Source organism: Spermophilus citellus (genome assembly GCF_964194105.1).
Source record: "Spermophilus citellus genome assembly, chromosome: 10".
In the NCBI taxonomy this organism is placed as follows: domain Eukaryota; kingdom Metazoa; phylum Chordata; class Mammalia; order Rodentia; family Sciuridae; genus Spermophilus; species Spermophilus citellus.
In genome coordinates, this window is record NC_138197.1 from 8,340,641 (window position 1) to 8,360,485 (window position 19,845).

The window sequence follows — 19,845 nt, forward strand, 5'->3', positions numbered from 1 at the left end:
ACATATAAATGCTAGTATAAACAGAACCCAACCAATAAATATACTGTATGATTTCATGAGAAATAAATTGCAGATTTCTACTTCATCAGTTCACACACATAATATAATCATCTCCCCTTACTAGTAACTCAAATAAAATTTAGGTTAACAAACCACCAAGCTTTTGTTGCTTTAAGGTTCTAGCCCCTCTATAAAAGCATACCCATGGGAGAGATGATAAGTCTATGCATTCCCAAAAAGCTTACATGTCTGAAGAGTTATAGAATTAAAAAAAGAAGAGATCATCTTAGATCTAAGGAAATTCAAAATAAAAATCTCCCTACTATTTAATAGAATATAAATTGAAGTAAGTTCCCATTTTTCTACACTTTTTTAGCAGTTAACTTTTTTCATTTTTTTTCAGTAAGAAAGCAAGATTCTCTGTACCTTTTACTTGCTTCATCAAAAAAGGAAGTACAAATTCACTTTATTATATCATGTCACAGTACCTTGTCTGATATTTTAATGCTTTTATTTTCATGGGCTAAGAAAATTTAGCACATTGGTACATAGGGACTCAGTAATGTTGAGCCTTACAACATTTCTTGTGAAAACATATTTTCAACATATAGCCTAAATGGGAGAAAAATTGAGCGGACTGATTGACCTATTATAAGAGACACAACAAAAATACAGACAAATTAAGGGACAGAATACAGACAAATTAAGGGACAGGACCAATGTCAAATTGAGGAAAGACAGTTTTTAAAATGCTAAAAAAGTGTCCTTTAATATATTCATTAGTAGTTTATTATCTTAATTTATTAATCAATGAGATAAAGTACATCTATTTTTGATATTTAATGAAAAATGATTAATAGAAGAAAAAGTATGCCCTAATCTTCTTCATGGTGGATTAGGCCCCAACTTCCTTAATAAGACTACTATAGCCCAAGAATTAAAACCAAGAATCAATAAATGGGATGGACTCAAACTAAAAATTTCTTCTCAGTAAAAGAAACAATCTGTGAGGTGAATAGAGAGCCTAAATCCTGGGAGCAAATTTTTACCCCTCAAACATCAGATGGAGCACTAATTTCTAGGGCATTTAAAGGACTCAAAAAACAAAATACCAAAAACCCCCACAAATAACCCAATCAATAAATGGGTCAAGGACATGAACAGACACTTCTTAAAAGAGACTATTCAATCAATCAAGAAGTATATGAAAAATTGTTCATCATCTCTAGCAATCAGAGAAATTCAAATCAAAACTACTCTATGATACCATCTCACTCCAGTCAGAATGGCAGCTATTATGAAGACAAACAATAATAAGTGTTGGCAAGGATGTGGGGGAAAAGGCACACTCATACATTGCTGGTGGCACTGCAAATTGGTGCAGCCAAAATTGAAAGCAGTATGGAGATTCTTTGGAAAACTGGGAATCGAACCACCATTTGACCCAGCTATCCCTCCCCCTCCTCCATCTATACCTAAAGGATTTAAAAACAGCATACTACAGGGACTCATCCACATCAATGTTTATAGCAGCACAATTCACAATAGCTAAACTGTGGAATCAACCTAGATGTCCTTAAGTAGATTAAACAAATGTTGAATGTTTTCTCTGATATAACATGACTGACTTATAGTGGGGTAGGGACAGGGAACATGGGAGGAATAGACAAACTCTAGATAGGGCAGAGGGGGGTGGGGGGAAGGCAGGGGGCAGGGATGGAATGTGATGGACATCATTATCCAAAGTACATGTGTGAAGACATGAATTGGTATGAACATACTTTATATTACAGAGAGGAAAAATTGTGTTCTATGTGTGTAATAAGAATTGTGATGCATTCTGCTATCATGTATTCAAAAAATAAAAGCAATTATAAAAAAGAAAAATTATGTCAGAGGTGATGGTCCAAATGCCACAAGACCAAAGCCTAGGTCCACAGCATTTAACAGACTGCAATTATGAGCCACATAAATGGTAATGAATTGATGGGTGCTTCTTGTAACTTAATACAGCTAAAGTCCCCATTCTTCAAAACCATGAATTTTGAAGAATTTCATCAATGCTAGACTTTTCTCTAATATAAGATAATACACTTTTCCCATCACCCATTTTATTTCAATTACTTTTTTTTCTTCCCACACTTCATGAATTTTGGAAGTGAGAGATGGTAAAAAATTATTAAAATCATAAAAGTAAATATGATATGTTACTGGATGCCTCATGTTTATTCGGCTACTACATGCTGTTTTGTGTTTTCTCTGTTATGATCCTGTAAATTATATCTTTTTTTTTTTTGAGAGAGAGAGAGAGAGAGAGAGAGAGAGAGAGAGAGAGAGAGAGAGAATTTTTAATATTTATTTTTTAGTTCTCGGCGGACACAACATCTTTGTATGTAGTGCTGTATGTGGTGCTGAGGATCGAACCCGGGCCGCACGCATGCCAGTTGAGCGCGCTACCGCTTGAGCCACATCCCCAGCCCCAAATTATATCTTTTTCACCCAGAATTGTCTAATAACATTAGAGTGCCTATACATAAACTACTCAAAGGATTTGGGTAACACAAAGAGTAGAACTCTACATTAAGTCATTAATTCATATTCAGATTAAGGAGAAGTGAATGTAGTAGAAAATGTGTAATATGTTTCAAGGAAGTTTTTATTATTATTATTATTATTATTATTATTATTATTATTATTATTTATAGAGATGCCTGAAGAAAACCCATCTTTAAATTTATCCATAGTAATACATAGTAACTAGCTATGAATCTTGATGCTTTATTTACACATTATACAGTAAAATGGTGGAGGAGGGTATTGAGGGTAATACCAATGCATTTTAAAATTTATTCCATTACTTTTATCCAAATAAGGATTGAGAAATAATCTTTACAGAGACATTTGGGTACGTAAATAGAAAATCTTGAATTACTAGAGAAGTTGAGTTTCTTCTAGACCTTGGGAAATCAACTTAGCTTTTAAGACTTCAGTTACTTTTCTGTGAAGTAGATAAAATATTTTCCTTGTAGAACTTTAACTGGGAAAAGTAAATGCAAACAGAACACTGAATATGATGCTTGTCTGAGAGCCTTGATGAATACTTTTTTCTTTCCCTAACTCTGAACCAATATATTTAAGAATCTATGTACTTGAGAATCCTGAAATTGTAGATATTAAATATCTTTTTGAAAAACAAGAAGTCATGAATACTATTCAAGTATTTGACCCAGTTTATAGTATTTTGGATAATAAAAAATCAAACCATCTTTATTTTCTCTAAACCCAGTCATTTAAAAGGAACTCTGTATACAATTTTCAAAATGAAAGTGTTCCTTTTCTTTTTATGACTTTCAGAAAGCCTAATCCATTTAATATGTTCAAGTTCCCAAAGATTATTTTAAAATTCATGATATAAATATGTAGCACAGGTTTGGAGGTCCTTTGATGAATACCAGGGAGTGTTCTCTCTGATTGGGAACATCATTTCTTATCTGGAGTGACATCAGGTGACACCCGTGAATGTTATTTTTAAATCATTGGATATGCTTGTTGTTCCAACTGCACCAGCACCTGGTGAAATTTGCAGCTGAGGGGATTTGGTAATTTTAAAAATAAGTGAATCCAAGATTATCTTTAATTTCAATTTCAAATGCTATAATCACCTGTATTTAATATTAACCATATTTAGACAAGTTGCCTGTCTCCCCTTAAATGCATCCTCTTTACCTCTGTCATTCTGCAAGGCAACATTTCAACTGCTTTCTTTCAATATGCAGATTTATCTTCTCCCATGGCTGGGTTGTCATTAAAACTGTCACAAACTAATTATTTATGTATACCTATTTATTACTAAACCAGCAAAATCTTCACCCCCACTGACTCTCTTTTCCCAGGTCACCTTGTGAGTAAAACTTTTCATTTTTTTCTATTTTCTTTCATTTCCTGTTTTTGTAGGCATTTATTAAATACTGCTCTGCTATTCCTTACAACAAATCTGTCTAAGTCACACATGTTCCAATATTGTCATTCTTTTGGTATAAACTTACCATTGCACGTTCACTCAAATTTAATGACCTCACGTTAAAAGGTATAAAGGGTGCAAAGCATCCTAAGGATAATAAAATGAAATTTGGGTTTGTAAGATCCATGAATTGATATAGATCCTGGGAAATTTAGGTCATATATAGAAGAAAAGTTCAAAAGAAGCAAAAAGTCATTAGAGTAAAAGGTACAAGGCAATTCACTCTTTTCTTTTCTTTTTTGAGATGCTAATATGCACTGCCTTTGAGAGAAAGTATAGTCATTATTCAGTGTTTGAATATCCACAATATGTCATACATTGTGTGCTTGGTATTATCAAGGAGGCAAAGATGAAAAAATAGTCTTTAGGGCTGGGGATGTGGCTCAAGCGGTAGCGCGCTCGCCTGGCATGCGTGCGCCCGGGTTCGATCCTCAGCACCACATACCAACAAAGATGTTGTGTCCGCCAAGAACTAAGAAATAAATATTAAAAATTCTCTCTCTCTCTCTCTCTCCCCCCTCTCTCACTCTCTCTTAAAAAAAAAAAAAGAAAAAAATAGTCTTTACTCCTCCTAGGTTCGTATAGTCTACTTAAAGAATTACATGTGTATCTAACTGTAATAGATGGTGACAATAATTACTATTAATATAACAAAAATACACAACATGAGGGAGGAAAAAAAGGAAGGAAAGAGGATTTTCTTATGACCTAATTAATAAAAGAAAAAGTCCCTCCAAGAGAAAAAGTTTGTCAACCTGTCAAACTGTGCTTATAAGAACTATAATAGACCAAATATCTGTCAAATAGAATAAGACTCAAATTACAGTTATGACAAGTAATTTTCTTACTTGGAAAAAAGTTTCTTCATTTTATGCCCTTAACTGAACTTAAATGTTTTTATTTCTTTTTACCTTTTGAAAACCATATTCACTATTTTTTTTCAGTCTTGCCATTGAACGAATAGATAAAACTACTTTGCCCAAGAATGTTTGAGTATCCTATATAATTTGGGTTCACTGCTAAAATATCAGTACAAGATTTAGGATTTTTCATGGAAGAAACATAGAACCAAGGCAGCTGATAGAAAGACAAGAATTCTGAATGGTCATAAAAAATTGTAATAAAATATAATGTTTCACTTAAATAAACTATAGCTCTCAGAAAAGGAATTGTCGGTTACAAAATATATAAAGCAGAAATAACTCTAAAAATAAATACAAATATATAGGGGGTAAAATATAATCAGGGATGGCTCATTTATTTACCCATACCTGAGATATTTGGAACAGTTTGGATTATTATCATTCATATAAAAACTGTTTCTTTTTAGAAAGGAAATATGAACCATCACAGATCATTCTGATGAAAAGTTATATGTTGTGAATTAAAATATGCTTATGAAAATATTTTAAAAACATGGACTACAGCCTCCTAATTTTGAAATAATTTGTTATTGTTATCTGTATGTGTATATACACATATATATAAATGTATTGTTTTCACAAGTAACTGAATCTGCCTTGTAATCTCTTTTATCACCTCTTTTTGTTGTAGGATTTTTAGTATTATTTACCTAAAGAAGGACAAGAAAATGAGTGACTGAATCTCAAATCATTTCCAATATTATGATTATGAAATTTATTTAAAATATTTCTAATAAAATTTTATTTTAACCATATAATATTTCAATAACTTTTTAATTTCCCTATTACTAAAGCCAAATAATAGAAAATGCATTTTAAATGCTATTAAAGCATTTTTTGAATGAAATTAAAGAAAATTGAAATTTTAAAATGAAAAGAACAATAATAAAAGCTGAAATTAAAAAAAAAATGTTACTAATTTACCATGAAAGGCTAGAAGAAGAAAATTCAGTTTATAAAATAGTGTAAATTCTTCTTTTGTGATTTTATGGTGTGTTTGACAAGTTAATATTTCATTCATAATACAATGTTTGACCTCAGCAATTGCATATTTCCTTGTTTTCTTTGACAGTTGAGGAAGGTGAGATCAAAAAAAAAGTAAGCAATATCATCTACGACAACAAAACAAAACCATTCTGAGTGACAGATAATTGCCGATAGGGGAAAAGAGTTTGACTTAAAATACAAAAGTCTTGATGATTCCACATTGGGACAATTTCTTAAAATATCTGTGAACTCATTTACATTGAGTGTCATAAACCTGATTTAAAAGGTCAAAATTTTATAAGGCACACAATGTTTTAAACAAACAAGCAAAATACTTAGGGTTTACTTAAATGACTGTTAACCATATCATGATTTAACCACACAAGACAAAGTTTTTTGTTCATTTCAATTCTAGTGAATCCATCACTTTCATTTCTACAAAACCAAATTGTTTAAACATTTTATTGTTGAATTTCAATGAGAGTTTTTGGATTTCTTACAGTATTTTAATTTCACAAAGACAATCCTTTTGCTGATTATCCATTAAGACAGCTATTAAATAAAAATAGGTAAAACGTGTCTTCGAAGGATCATAAAAAGACTTTACTGACAACCTTCCATTAAAAAGAGGAATAGTATCCTTTTAAAAGTGTAAATAGTTCATATTAATTTTAATATGTCTTAGAACCTATTTCCTTGGGTAAAGCTAATAACAACAATTAATGTTAATAGTCAAACATTTATAGTCTAAAAGTGCTATATTAGAAAAATATGTGAATTTTGGTCAAATCATTTGCTGGATTGGAACAATCTTTCAAAATTATTTTTTAAAAACAACCAGGAGAATAAAATATTATATGATGTTCACAATATATAATATCTAATAAAACTATGCATGTATTAACATCACAGGGATACTAATAAGAAAAATCCAATTTAATCATTTTAGGTGAAGTAAATTAGAGCATGTGCGCTTATAGTAATGAAAATATCTAATAATTTATAAGTTTTCAAGATACTTACATTCAAAATAGGCATAAATTAAAATAAATGAGTTATTATTTTTGTTTATGGTTAATTATTTTTATTTATTTGTTCTAATTAGGGATATATGACAGCAGAAAGCATTTCAATTCATTGTACACTAATGGAGCACAATTTTTCATTTCTCTGTGCATGATTTAGAGTAGCACCATATGTGCAGTCATGCATGTACCTAGGATAATGATATCCATCTCATTCCACCATCTTTCCTGTCCCAGTTCCCCCTCCACTTCTTTCCCTCTGCTCCAACTTCCTCCATTCTTCCCATGCCTCACCTACCACTATGAATCAGCATTCACTTGTCAGAGAAAACATTAAGCTTTGGTTTTGGTGGACTGGTTTACTTTGCTTTCACATGGTATTCTCAAACTCCAAAATGGCATGATATTGGCACTGAAATAGACATGTAGACTAATAGTACAGAGTAGAAGGCACAGACACAAACCCACATAAGTACAGGTATCTCATACTAAACAAAGTAGCTGAAAACATACATTGGAGAAAAGATAGCATCTTCAACAAATGGTGTTGGGAAAACTGGAAATTCAAATGCAGCAAAATGAAATTAAACCACTATCTCTCACCATGCACAAAACTCAAAGTGGATCAAGGACCTAGGAATTAGACTTGCGCATAATAGAAGAAAAAGTTGGCCCAAATCTTTATCATGTTGGATTAGGTACTGACTTCCTTAAGGAGACTCCTAAAGCACAAGAAATAAAATCAAGAGTTAATAAATGGAATAAATTCAAACTAAAAACTTCTTCTCAGCAAAGGAAACAATCCATAATGTGAAGAGAGAGCCCATAGAGTAGGAGAACAACTTTGCTACACACACATCAGATAGAGCACTTATTTCCAGGGTATATAAAGAATGCAAAAAAACTTAACACCCCCAAAATAAATAACCCAATCAATAAATTGGCTAAGGAACTGAACAGACATTTCTCAGAAGAAGACATAGAATTGATCAACAAATATATGAATAAATGTTCAACTTCTCTAGAAATTAGAGAAATGCAACTCAAAACTACTTTAAGATTTTATCACATTCCAGTCAGAATGCAATTATCAAGAATACAAGCAATAATAATAATAATTAATAATAATAAGTATTAATGAGGATGTGGGGGAAAAGGTACACTCATACATTGCTAATGGCACTGCAAATTGGTGCAACCACTGTGGAAAGCAGTATGAAGATTACTTTAAAAACTTGGAATGGAACCACCATTTGACCTAGCTATTCCACTCAGACTATACCCAAAAGACTTGAAATTAGCATACTACAGTGACACAACCACATCAATGTTTATAGCAGCACAATTCACAATAGCTAAACTCTGGAACCAATGTCAATGTCCTCCAATAGATGAATGGATAAAGAAACTATGGTATGTAGACCCAATGGAATATTACTCAACATTAAAAGAGATATTCTTTTGCTAAGAAATTTCAGTTACCAGAATTGCCAAAAGACCTCACATTTAAATAATCTGCATTGTGGATCAAGAATAGTGGTGTGTGCCTGTGATATCATCAACTTGAGAGGCTGAGGAAACTTCAGTAACTTAATGAGACATTGTTTCAAAATAAAAAAGTGAAAAGGGCTGGGGTATAGCTCTGTGTTAAAGTGCACCTGCATTGAATTTTCAGTGCCAACACCCCCACCCCTAAAAAAAACAGTAAGAAAAAAAATCATGTTCATTAAACATGGGTTTGTAAATTTTATTTTAAAAGTTTGCACCCCATGAAAACATTAATCTCAATCTCACTCATTTAGCCTCTTTAATTGTGTAGGTTTCATGTGACCTCACTCCATCAATCTCCATATTTGGCTTATCACCTGGATTCTGCTTATTGTTACTGCATATCTCATTACATAGCATAAAGACCACCACTTATTTGGAAACTGATCACTTCCAAAAAGCTTTTCATGACCACTGTACTCTCATACCTATTCTGAGTGAATTGTACATCTGTCCTTACTTCTAAGTATTTTTTGCTGAGTGGACTTTCATACCCCACTCCAGCTACCCCTTGGTAGTTTTCAGTCTCTGGTAAATATTAAACACTTGAGATGCTCACTGAATAAATGAAAATATTTTCCCAGAAACTTACTTAATGGCCAAGGGAAAATAATAATTCTTTATATTAATGAACCTAGCCATGCTTCTTTCATGTCCATAATCTCATGTGCTTTTCTCAATAAAGCTGCAAGGAGGGTCTTTTTAATATTTATTTTAGCTATGAAAAATCTCATTTTCCAAGAAAATAGAGATTTGCCTAAGACTGTATGTAATTCAAAGTGAAGAGAAAGTCACATTGATATTTACACTGCTCTTGCTTTCAATTAATACTCAAAAGAACATTTAAGACATAAAAAGAAATACTTCTAATTTTAACATCAATTACTTGCAGTTATTTATTTAGAGTTTATCCAACAGAAACATGTGCATCATGCAATTTTAGCTGCCTAAACCACCTATACTTTTGGTAGATACAAGATCATAAGTATATATTTTTCAAGAAGCAACGGAAGGTGACTTCTACGCAATTTCACTGATTCTTACAGAATTAGCCATGTGATCTTCAAAAGTGAAATATCAGTGTGTGTATGTGTCTGTGTGTGTGTGTGTGTGTGTGTGTGAGAGAGAGAGAGAGAGAGAGAGAGAGAGAGAGAGAGAGAGAGAGAGAGAGAGAGAGAATGAACTTGGACTCAAAATTAATTATAATTTTTGGACTCCAGTTTGTTCCCCAAACCTGATTATAATCGGCTTGACATCAGACATTTTATATACCTTCTTAATTTATGAAAACAATTAAAACTGTAGTGCTATGTTAATAAGAAAACATGCTATGGTTCAATTTTTCCATCACATCTTCTAAATATTTGTAAAGTTAACTCACCTGCACTCAGTAAATGTTTGCCATGAACATGCATAATTGTAGACACGGAGGTGACTTTAAGGGTATAATTATATTTAGTGTTAAAAGCTTATAAACTTTTAAAGTATAAACTCTTGAAATATCTAATGAAAACCACTCTGTCCTCTGACTGGTGGGTGAAAATATGTTCCCCAGCAGTGGCCTGTTCTGTCTCAGCTCTGGTCGCCTTGGCCATCTCGGTGTAGTTGTCAGGAGCCAGCAATGAGCCAACACTTCTTTCTCAGGAAATGCCCCTGCTCAGACCATTCAAGGCATTTGGCTATCCACACATCACTAGGTGCCAAGAAAGAATGACTCTGGCCTTGGTACAGATAAACAAGTGAGCTCTCTGGGACTGGAAGTGCCTCTGGGTGCCTCGCCTCCTGGATCCCAAGTTCAGAGAGTTCCATCACCAAGGAAGTGAGGTGAGGTCACTTCCTTCAAGGAAGTGAATGAGGTCACTGCCTTGGCAACCACTTTGTCCTAACAGTTGTTTCCAAGGGTCCCATGAGATGGAGGCTGCCCCACCTTCCTGTGACATTTTCACAAGACATAAAAGTCTACATACCCTAGGAGCCCGGGATCAGCAACCCACACAGGCCTGATTGTGTCCATCTTCCCTGCATTGAGAAGACAGAGGCTGATTCAGCCACATCCCTTCATCCTGACTGGGTTGTTGGCCATGGAAGATGACTTTAGACCTCACAGGTCCTACCTAGCTGCATACATTTGCTCAAGGGATCATTTCTGCATCAACCTTTGAGCTTCTCAGCAGCTGGAGAATTCCCTACATACCTGTATGGCAAGATCAACTCAGGACCTGCTGTTATGTGAAAATAGATTGAGGGAACAGAGTCTGGTTAAGGGTCATATCAGGTTCGAGTTGGGTTAGGAGTCATTCTGCTGGATGAATACCAGTATTGGGCAACTGGGTTATTTATAAGAATGTAAGGTGAAATGTAAGTATGAAAATAGAAAACTAGGTAAGATCTGAAGCACACAATCTTGTTGGGCCCTTGATTTGGATATGTAGTTTTGAATTATGTTCTGCAGAAGTGAATCCTCTAAATCTATATACAATGGCATAAGATCTTGTACCTGGGGCTACTGAACGTAAAAGAGGACTTCCAGTGAAATTGAGATAGTAGGCAGGATTCCAGTGTAGGGTAAGGAAGAAGAGTGAGTTTAGGATTTGGGCAAAAGGCCCTTTTTGCAATCGAATGAATTTCTATTAGAGTGTAAATGGGAATGTCAGCACACATGAAGGGTCAGTCACAACAAGACACTTGGGGAAATAGATACCAATAGGGATGTTAGGAGATCGGGCAAAGTACAACATGAGTGATAAGATCAGGGATATTTTCAACAGGGGGGTGGTGGAATACACTATCCTAGGAAGAAACAAGTGTATACTCACCACAGGATTGAAATTTGAAAACAATAGGCAACACAGGTGTAGATGATTTTAGTAATCCATGCTCTCATTAAAATTAGGCTTTGGAAGAATCATAAGATAAGTGTGAGTTTTGCATTTTGGGTCCAGAAGATGATGTGATGAAAGGAATACATGGAGCAGGTGACATGCGTATTTCTTCCACCATTTCTGGGAGCATGTTTTGAAACCCTATCATTTAGAGTTTGGGGATAAAAATAGGTGTACCCTGGGTCTATGTATATAGAGATGATTCATGAATAGACCATATGGTGAATAAAAAATATAACAGGTTACTATTTTAAATAATGGATTGAATTGTTATTTTTAAAAATACATGAAATCTGACATTCACAATCAAATATTCACTCCAAGTAGTTATATATCTGGAGGTAATATTAGGGTTACTAATTATACCAAACTGTGTTTGAGTTTTGCTTTGAAAATGATGATGGGATTCAAAAGTAATGTGTTCTAAAAGAAATCTCATGAAAAAGCAAGTAAAGCAACATGGGGAAATACATGGGTTATGATACAGGGAGTGAATGTAAGTGAATCATATGCATATCAATTTGTGAATACTGGATGAAATGATACATCCTACGATGTATCATTTCTGAAGAAATAGGAATTTAAGAATTTTGAATGAAAATTTACTTCAAAATACACATCGTCCCATATGAATATACTTTCATTGATGTTCAACTGGGTCACTTACTGTAGAAATATTAGGGTTAGTAATCAATATTCACTGAAGTTCATTTTGAGTATTCAGAAATGAATATGTATGTCAAGAAAATGAATATTTCTGAGAAATATCTTGTGAAAAGTTGATTATGAATCCACACAGATGGACATGAAAGAATCAAGGTAGTATAAGTATATGACTCGTATATTTCATGTTTGCAAATCCATAGTATATATTTAATATATTAAAATGTAATAGTACGTATGCCAATCGAAATTCATAAGGGGATATATATCCTTCACATATGTACCCAAATTATTCATTTTCCTCTACATTGTTTCATGTATAAACTTGTTGAAGTATAAGCTCACCACAGCTTGAATTTTCAGTTACCTCAGTGTATTGGGGGGCAGTGATCTCTTCATGAACTTTGTATTTTCCAACATCAGAATACTCTCAAGAATATACCTGTGATGGCAGTAGGATTATCTATGTGTATATACAAATATATATTGTGACCCAGGCGACAGAGACAGGGAGTCAGGAAGTTACAAATTTGTTAAGTTTGAAAATTCATGGAGAAATAAAAGGAGAAAAATGTGTGACAGGTTTTATAATATGTATCTCTGATGAAGCAAAAGGCAAGTCCAAGTATACAAGAAGCCTCCTATCAAATGCTTCTACTTCTATTCCTTTAGGATTATTTTCATCGATGTTACGATAAGTAGTCAGAGTCCAGCAGGTTATGGGTTAGTGTCAGAGATTCAATATTTCAAATGGCAAAACAGAAAATGAGTCTAATATGTATGCGAACACGTGCCACATAAAAATCTTCCACTGTCATCCACCACAATGCCTTGACATTACTATCACCCCAAATAAGACACAATGAGAGGAGAAGAGGAAAAAATTCTGTGAATACATATCTGGAATTGGAAATTCTGAGGAGCTCACAAACTTGGGTGTTGCAGAAGAGATCCCAAAAGTAGGGGACAGGGTAAACATTCCACAAACATGCAACTTTGCTGGCCTAATGACTTCTTGACTATCTGCCTCTGACATTTGTGCACTAGAAATATAGCTTTGTGCTTTAGTTTCCTTTGCAGTGAGACCATGAAAGCTTGGTCTCAGTCTCTGTGAACAGGAGGACATGGTTTCCTATTTTCCAATACAAACAGGAGGCAGCAGAGCTGAATCCTCTCTTTGTAGGTAACTGTGGCCATTGGGGTATGACTGTCTCCCTGGGTGGATTGTGAAGCCTTTGGCTCACCCTCCAGTTTTAATGGCATTTCTTGCAGCTTCCCTGGAAAATTGGTCTTTGCTTTTGAAATACATAAAGGTCAACCGGGACACAGTGCTGGAGGGAGCTCTGTCACATGGGGTGAGTCAGGGTCTGAAGGAAAAAACACAAACTGGGCTGCTACCCCATATATCTTTCCCACTTGAGCATAGCAACTTGATTCTGAGCATCGCACCAGATCCTCTGCCCACAACAACATGCCTTTATATTTTAGGGTCTGCTGGCTGCACCTTGTCAGTCACATGTCATTTGGAAGCCAATGACAGAACCACAGGGGCCCACCACACATGTTGGTCACACACCTGCACTCCATTGCTCCAGGCCCAGTTCCCTGCTGGCTCCTACTCACTGGCATCTCTGTTCTTCACCATGGTCATGAATTCCACTCAGTCAAAAACAGCACTGGCTGGTTCAGTCATGATGAGCATCAGGAGATCTAAAGGTTGTCCAGGGATTTCTGGTCATGGGATTCTCAAAACCTTCATGGTATTGGCCTAGCCATATTGCAAGAATGAAGAAGTTGGCACTGTGGGTTTTGATTCATTCAGGAGCCATTAAGTGTTGAGGAATCTCCTTTCAGTAAAAGCTCTGGAGATCGCATGCAGGCAGGGCTTTTCAAGGAGTGGCGAATGGTCACAGGAATCCAGGCCCATTGGGGTCTAAAATATGAGGTTCATGTGAGTTTTGGCTCTCAAGTATAGCTGAAAAGGCTTTAACAGCAAAATCATGTGAAATCCTGTCTGAGATTCCCAGTGCTGTGGAGAAAGCCACCCTCGGGCTAGATCTAAGTTTCCAAAGGCTCCTCTAATGCCTGGCCTTGTAAAATCCCAACACAATTCATGGCAAGACTTCTCTGAGATCAGTTCCAGAACTCAGACTCTAATGGTATCACACCGGAGTTCAAGCTGAGGTGGACCCAGTCATCTTTTCCAACCACCACACCAAAGACCACTATTCTAACAAAAACACTCCCACATGGCCCTCATCTTCTTCCATACAGACACTCATCATAACATTCTGGCTGGGGGCTTCTACAGGGGGAGCAGTCTAAGATGGTGTGCAAAGTAAGCTCTCATGCCCATCATATGCCGCATGTCATGGTGGCCTGGACACCCTTCCTGAGAAACAGGATAGAGAAAATGGGCCTGTAGTTAATACTGCTCTGCTTCTCAAATTCGAGGCCTCCTGCCTGCCAGGGGTAGATTCTTTATGTGTACTGGACTCATGAGAAAACCCAAACACCTGTGTGCTAGTTACTGGAGGGCTTGCAGCAACTCATGTGACCCAGAGGATCCCTGTTCTTACTTCATAGGGGCCAGGAGCCTGACCAGAGGAAGGCAAGAGACTTCATCCAATATTACACTTCTTTTTCATCCTTTTAGATTTGGATGGGCACAGGGGATTTTTCTTTAGTTTCCTGGGTGCTGGGAATGTCATTCACAGCCACACACAGGGCCAAGAGTCTGATTTAGACACAGCTTTTACAAAGCACTTTACCTAAAAGGCACAGATGGGGCCTATTTATTTCCATTTGAAACTGTTATCTTGAGGATTCCCAAAGGAGTGCCCTTAGGCAAACCCCTCCCTGCCATTCAGGGGAACAGAACAATACGGAGGAAAGAAGCCTGGAGAAAAACTTTTTTTTTCATTGAACAACGTGGCAACTGACAGCTCCTAACCATGCAACTTGGGTGGCTATCTATCCAAGCAGGGATTCTCCAGAGAGATCCTTACCAGTCATGCTAATTTTGGACTTTTCTGAGATGCTTGGCGTTCCATCAGCAATCCAGTCCATGGCCATGTCACAGAGCTTGAAGGTGGTACCCATCTTGGACACAAAAACAAACCCTTTCAGAGAGTGGCCAAAATTCAGGAAGAATACAAGAACTTAGGATCTTGGTAGGTGTTGCCCATCTGCAAGGCAAGCAGCAATCCATTCATCAATTGGCCCTGAGGAGTCCTGCAAAGATTTCCAGGAGACAGGACACATTCACGGCTGCATTCTACTCTCGACTCTCTTTGACCCCAAACCCAGTGGGATCCACTGACATAGAAAGACTCACTAGTTAACAGTCCATTTCCAACCAACACCACCACCACCAACAACAACAAAAACGTTTTTCCTTCATGTTCTCAGAACATGAGCCAAAACGACCAATTGAAACACACACCCACTAAGACACACAAACCACCCCTGTATTTGGTCTGCATCTATCCACTCTGTCCTCTGACTGGTGGGTGAAAATATGTTCCCCAGCAGTGGCCTGTCCTGTCTCAGTTCTGGTCGCCTTGGCCATCTCTGTGTAGTTGTCAGGAGCCAGCAAGGAGCTAACACTTCTTTCTCAGGAAAGGCCCCTGTTCAGACCATTCAAGGCATTTGGCTATCCACATATCACTAGGTGCCAAGAAAGAATGACTCTGGCCTTGGTACAGATAAACAAGTGAGCTCTCTGGGACTGGAAGTGCCTCTGGGTGCCTCGCCTCCTGGATCCCAAGTTCAGAGAGTTCCATCACCAAGGAAGTGAGGTGAGGTCACTTCCTCAGGGAAGTGAATGAGGTCACTGCCTTGGCAACCACTTTGTCCTAACAGTTGTTTCCAAGGGTTATAATGAGATGGAGGCTGCCCACCTTTCTGTGACATTTTCACAAGACATAAAGGTGTATATACACTAGGAGCCCGGGATCAGCAACCCACACAGGCCTGATTGTGTCCATCTTCCCTGCATTGAGAAGACAGAGGCTGATTCAGCCACATCCCTTCATCCTGACTGTGTTGTTGGCCGTGGAAGATGACTTTAGACCTACCTAGCTGCCTACATTTGCTCCAGGGATCATTTCTGCATCAACCTTTGTGATTCTCAGCAGCTGGAGGATTCCCTATATACCTGTATGGCAAGATCAACTCAGGACCTGCTGTTATGTGAAAATAGATTGAGGGAACAGAGTCTGGTTAAGGGTCATTTCAGGTTCGATTTGGGTTAGGAGTCATTCTGCTGGATGAATACCAGTATTGGGCAACTGGGATATTTATAAGAATGTAAGGTGAAATGTAAGTATGAAAATAGAAAACTAGGTAAGATCTGAAGCACACAATGGTGTTGGGCCCTTGATTTGGATACATAGTTTTGAATTATGTTCTGCAGAGGTGAATCCTCTAAATCCATATACAATGGTATAAGATCTTGTACCTGGGGCTACTGAATATAAAAGAGAACTTCCAGTGAAATTGAGATAGTAGCAGGATTCCAGTGTAGGGTAAGGAAGAAGAGTGAGTTTAGGATTTGGGCAAAAGGCCCTTTTTGCAATCGAATGAATTTCTATTAGAGTGTGAATGGGAATGTCAGCACACATGAAGAGTTAGTCACAACAAGGCACTTGGGGAAATAGATATCAATAGGGATGTTAGGAGATCGGCAAAGTACAAAATGAGTGATAAGTTCAGGGATATTTTCAACAGGGGGGTGGTGGAATACACTATCCTAGGAAGAAACAAGTGTATACTCACCACAGGATTGAAATTTGAAAACAATAGGCAACTCAGACGTAGATGATTTTAGTAATCCATACTCTCATTAAAGTTAGGCTTTGGAAGAATCATAAGATAAGTGTGAGTTTTGCATTTTGGGTCCAGAAGATGATGTGATGAAAGGAATACATGGAGCAGATGACATGCGTATTTCTTCCACCATTTCTGGGAGCATGTTTTGAAACCATATCATTTAGAGTTTGGGGATAAAAATAGGTGTATCCTGGGTTGACGTATATAGAGATGATGCATGAATAGAAAATACGGTGAATAAAATTATAACAGGTTACTATTTTAAATAATGGATTGAATTGATATTTTTAAAAATACATGAAATCTGGCATTCACATACAAACTTTCAATCCAAGTAGTTATACATCTGGAGGTAATATTAGGGTTACTAATTATACCAAACTGTGTTTGAGTTTTGCTTTGAAAATGATGATGGGATTCAAAAGTAATGTGTTCTAAAAGAAATCTCATGAAAAAGCAAGTAAAGCAACATGGAGAAATACATGGGTTCTGATACAGGGAGTGAATGTAAGTGAATCATATGCATATCAATTTGTGAATATTGGATGAAATGATACATCCTATGATGTATCATTTCTGAAGAAATAGGAATTTAAGAATTTTGAATGAAAATTTACTTCAAAATACACATCATGTCCCATATGAATATACTTTCATTGATGTTCAACTGGGTCACTTACTGTAGAAATATTAGGATTAGTTCACAATATTCACTGACATTCATTTTGAGTATACAGAAATGAATATGTATGTCAAGAAAATGAATATTTCTGAGAAATATCTTGTGAAAAGTTGATTATGAATCCACACAGATGGACATGAAAGAATCAAAGTAGTATATGACACATATATTTCATGTTTGCAAATCCATACTATATATTTAATATATTAAAATGTAATAGTACATATGCCAATCAAAATTCATAAGGGGATATATATCCTTCACATATGTACCCAAAATATTCATTTTCCTCTACATTGTTTCATGTATAAACTTGTTGAAGTATAAGCTCACCACAGCTTGAATTTTCAGTTACCTCAGTGTATTGGGGGGCAGTGATCTCTTCATGAACTTTGTATTTTCCAACATCAGAATACTCTCAAGAATATACCTGTGATGGCAGTAGGATTATCTATGTTTATATAAAAATATACATTGTGACCCAGGCGACAGAGACAGGGAGTCAGGAAGTTACATATTTTTTAATTTTGAAAATTCAGTTGCTTTTCCTCCCCTGCTAGAGACTTGGTTTGCTTTTCTTTGGCTCACATTCATTTAAAACAAAACTGCTTTCCTACCAAAGGAAAGATATTTGCTGGCCCTTCCTGTCTCTCTATATTAATTGCTCACTGCCCCCACCACTTTTGTACCCTTTGCCGTGACCCTTCTGAACCCAAGGTGGTTCTCTGCAGGCTCCAAAGGTGCCTGCATGCTGTGCCTCTGCACCCCCTTGCCCTTCCAGTTTGGCAATCCCTGCCCTCCAATTCTAAAACAAGCCTATAGAGCAGGTTTCCCCAACCCTTGCTCCAGGTTAGGCCCTTGGTAATAATCCAACTCCACATTCAGTAAATATCATTTTACTCTCCAAAAATTCCAGTTGTTTATATTTGCATAGATCACCTCTGAATGAATCCTAAAAGTCAATAATCGTTTAGGTGGTTGAATGGCTAAGGGTTGGGGTGGAAGGGAGATAATTCATGGTGCATACAAAGTGATTCTTTTGAACTTTCATACTCTGTATGTTTATTACCTATTCCAATAAATATGATTCAGATTTAAAAACACCAACAAAAGGCTGGAGTTGTGGCTCAGTGATACAGCTTGACTGGCATGTGTGAGTCCCTGTGTTGGATCGATCCACTGCATATAAATAAATAAAATAAAAGATCCATTGACAACTAAACACACACACACATGCACACACACACACACCCACACACACACACACACACACACACCTGAGCTGTAGAAGAAAATTCCATTCTGTACTGTTCTCATATTAACATAGGCAGATTTCTTAATCTGTCTCTTTTTAAGACCTTTATTTTTAACTTCACAAGTAATATGTAAATTTCCTCCATTGTAAATGCCAATGCAAATTAGTCTTTCTGCTACAAGACTCTTTTGACATAATACTCATGTAATTTCCATTCTGGTCTTAAATGTGTTTTAAGTAGGGTATATTAAAGACATTTTTTTCCTGGCATATATCACAAACCTGGAGAGGGAGAGTTGTTTATAAAATGTAGACTTGAGGTGCTTTTAAATTAGTAATGTTGGGTTTTACTGAAAGGGGTAATGAGGGTGGTCAACTGTCCAAGTATTCCTAGTACTGGGAGGGAATGAGAGATGTTCAGTGCTAAAGCTGGAGAAGTCCCAGGCAATCAGGGATAAATTGGTTACCCCAAATTAAACAAGGTGCCTCGCCAATGAAAGTGACTACAGGCTCAAAGAGAGGGACGTTCGCTGTGAAAACCCGCACTGGGTATCGATGCATGGGGGTTTGCACTCCATAACCTCTAAGCTGCTGGACCATAGAGTCATGGCCCGTGGTCTCCCTGAAGGCTGAGCAGCTACAGAAACCTGCAATTTACATGAACTTGTGACTATGGCCTCCGAGCCTCCTATTAACAGAAAAGGCCAAAGAAAAGCCTCTGGTTTCTTGTCTATGTCTTTTTTTGGGGTGTGGGGGGGGTGCCAGGGATTGAACTTGGGGATCCCTCAACCCCTGAGCCCCTCTCCAGCCCTATTTTGCATTTTATTTACAAACAATGTCTCTCAGAGTTGCTCAGGGCCTCACTTTGGCTGAGGCTGGTTTTGAACTGATATCCTCCTGCCTCAGCCTCCCAAGTCCCTGGGATCACAGGTGTGGGCCACTCTGCCCAGCAGACTTTTCTCTCTCACCTCCACTGTTGGGGCATCCAAAGCAGTGCCTGGAAGATGCTGGCATCCAGGTTTGGTT

General features: G+C 36.7%; 1 pseudogene across 1 annotated transcript in view; it reads right to left on the reverse strand.

The window, feature by feature from the left end:
* LOC308659016 (transcription factor JunD-like) overlaps positions 1–15,124 on the reverse strand; it is a 38,394-nt pseudogene extending 23,270 nt beyond the window's left edge. Inside the window, exon 1 of the transcript in view lies at positions 15,058–15,124. The product of the transcript in view is annotated as a transcription factor JunD-like (transcript). The remainder of the gene's footprint in view (positions 1–15,057) is intronic.
* Between the last annotated feature and the right edge of the window lie 4,721 nt (positions 15,125–19,845).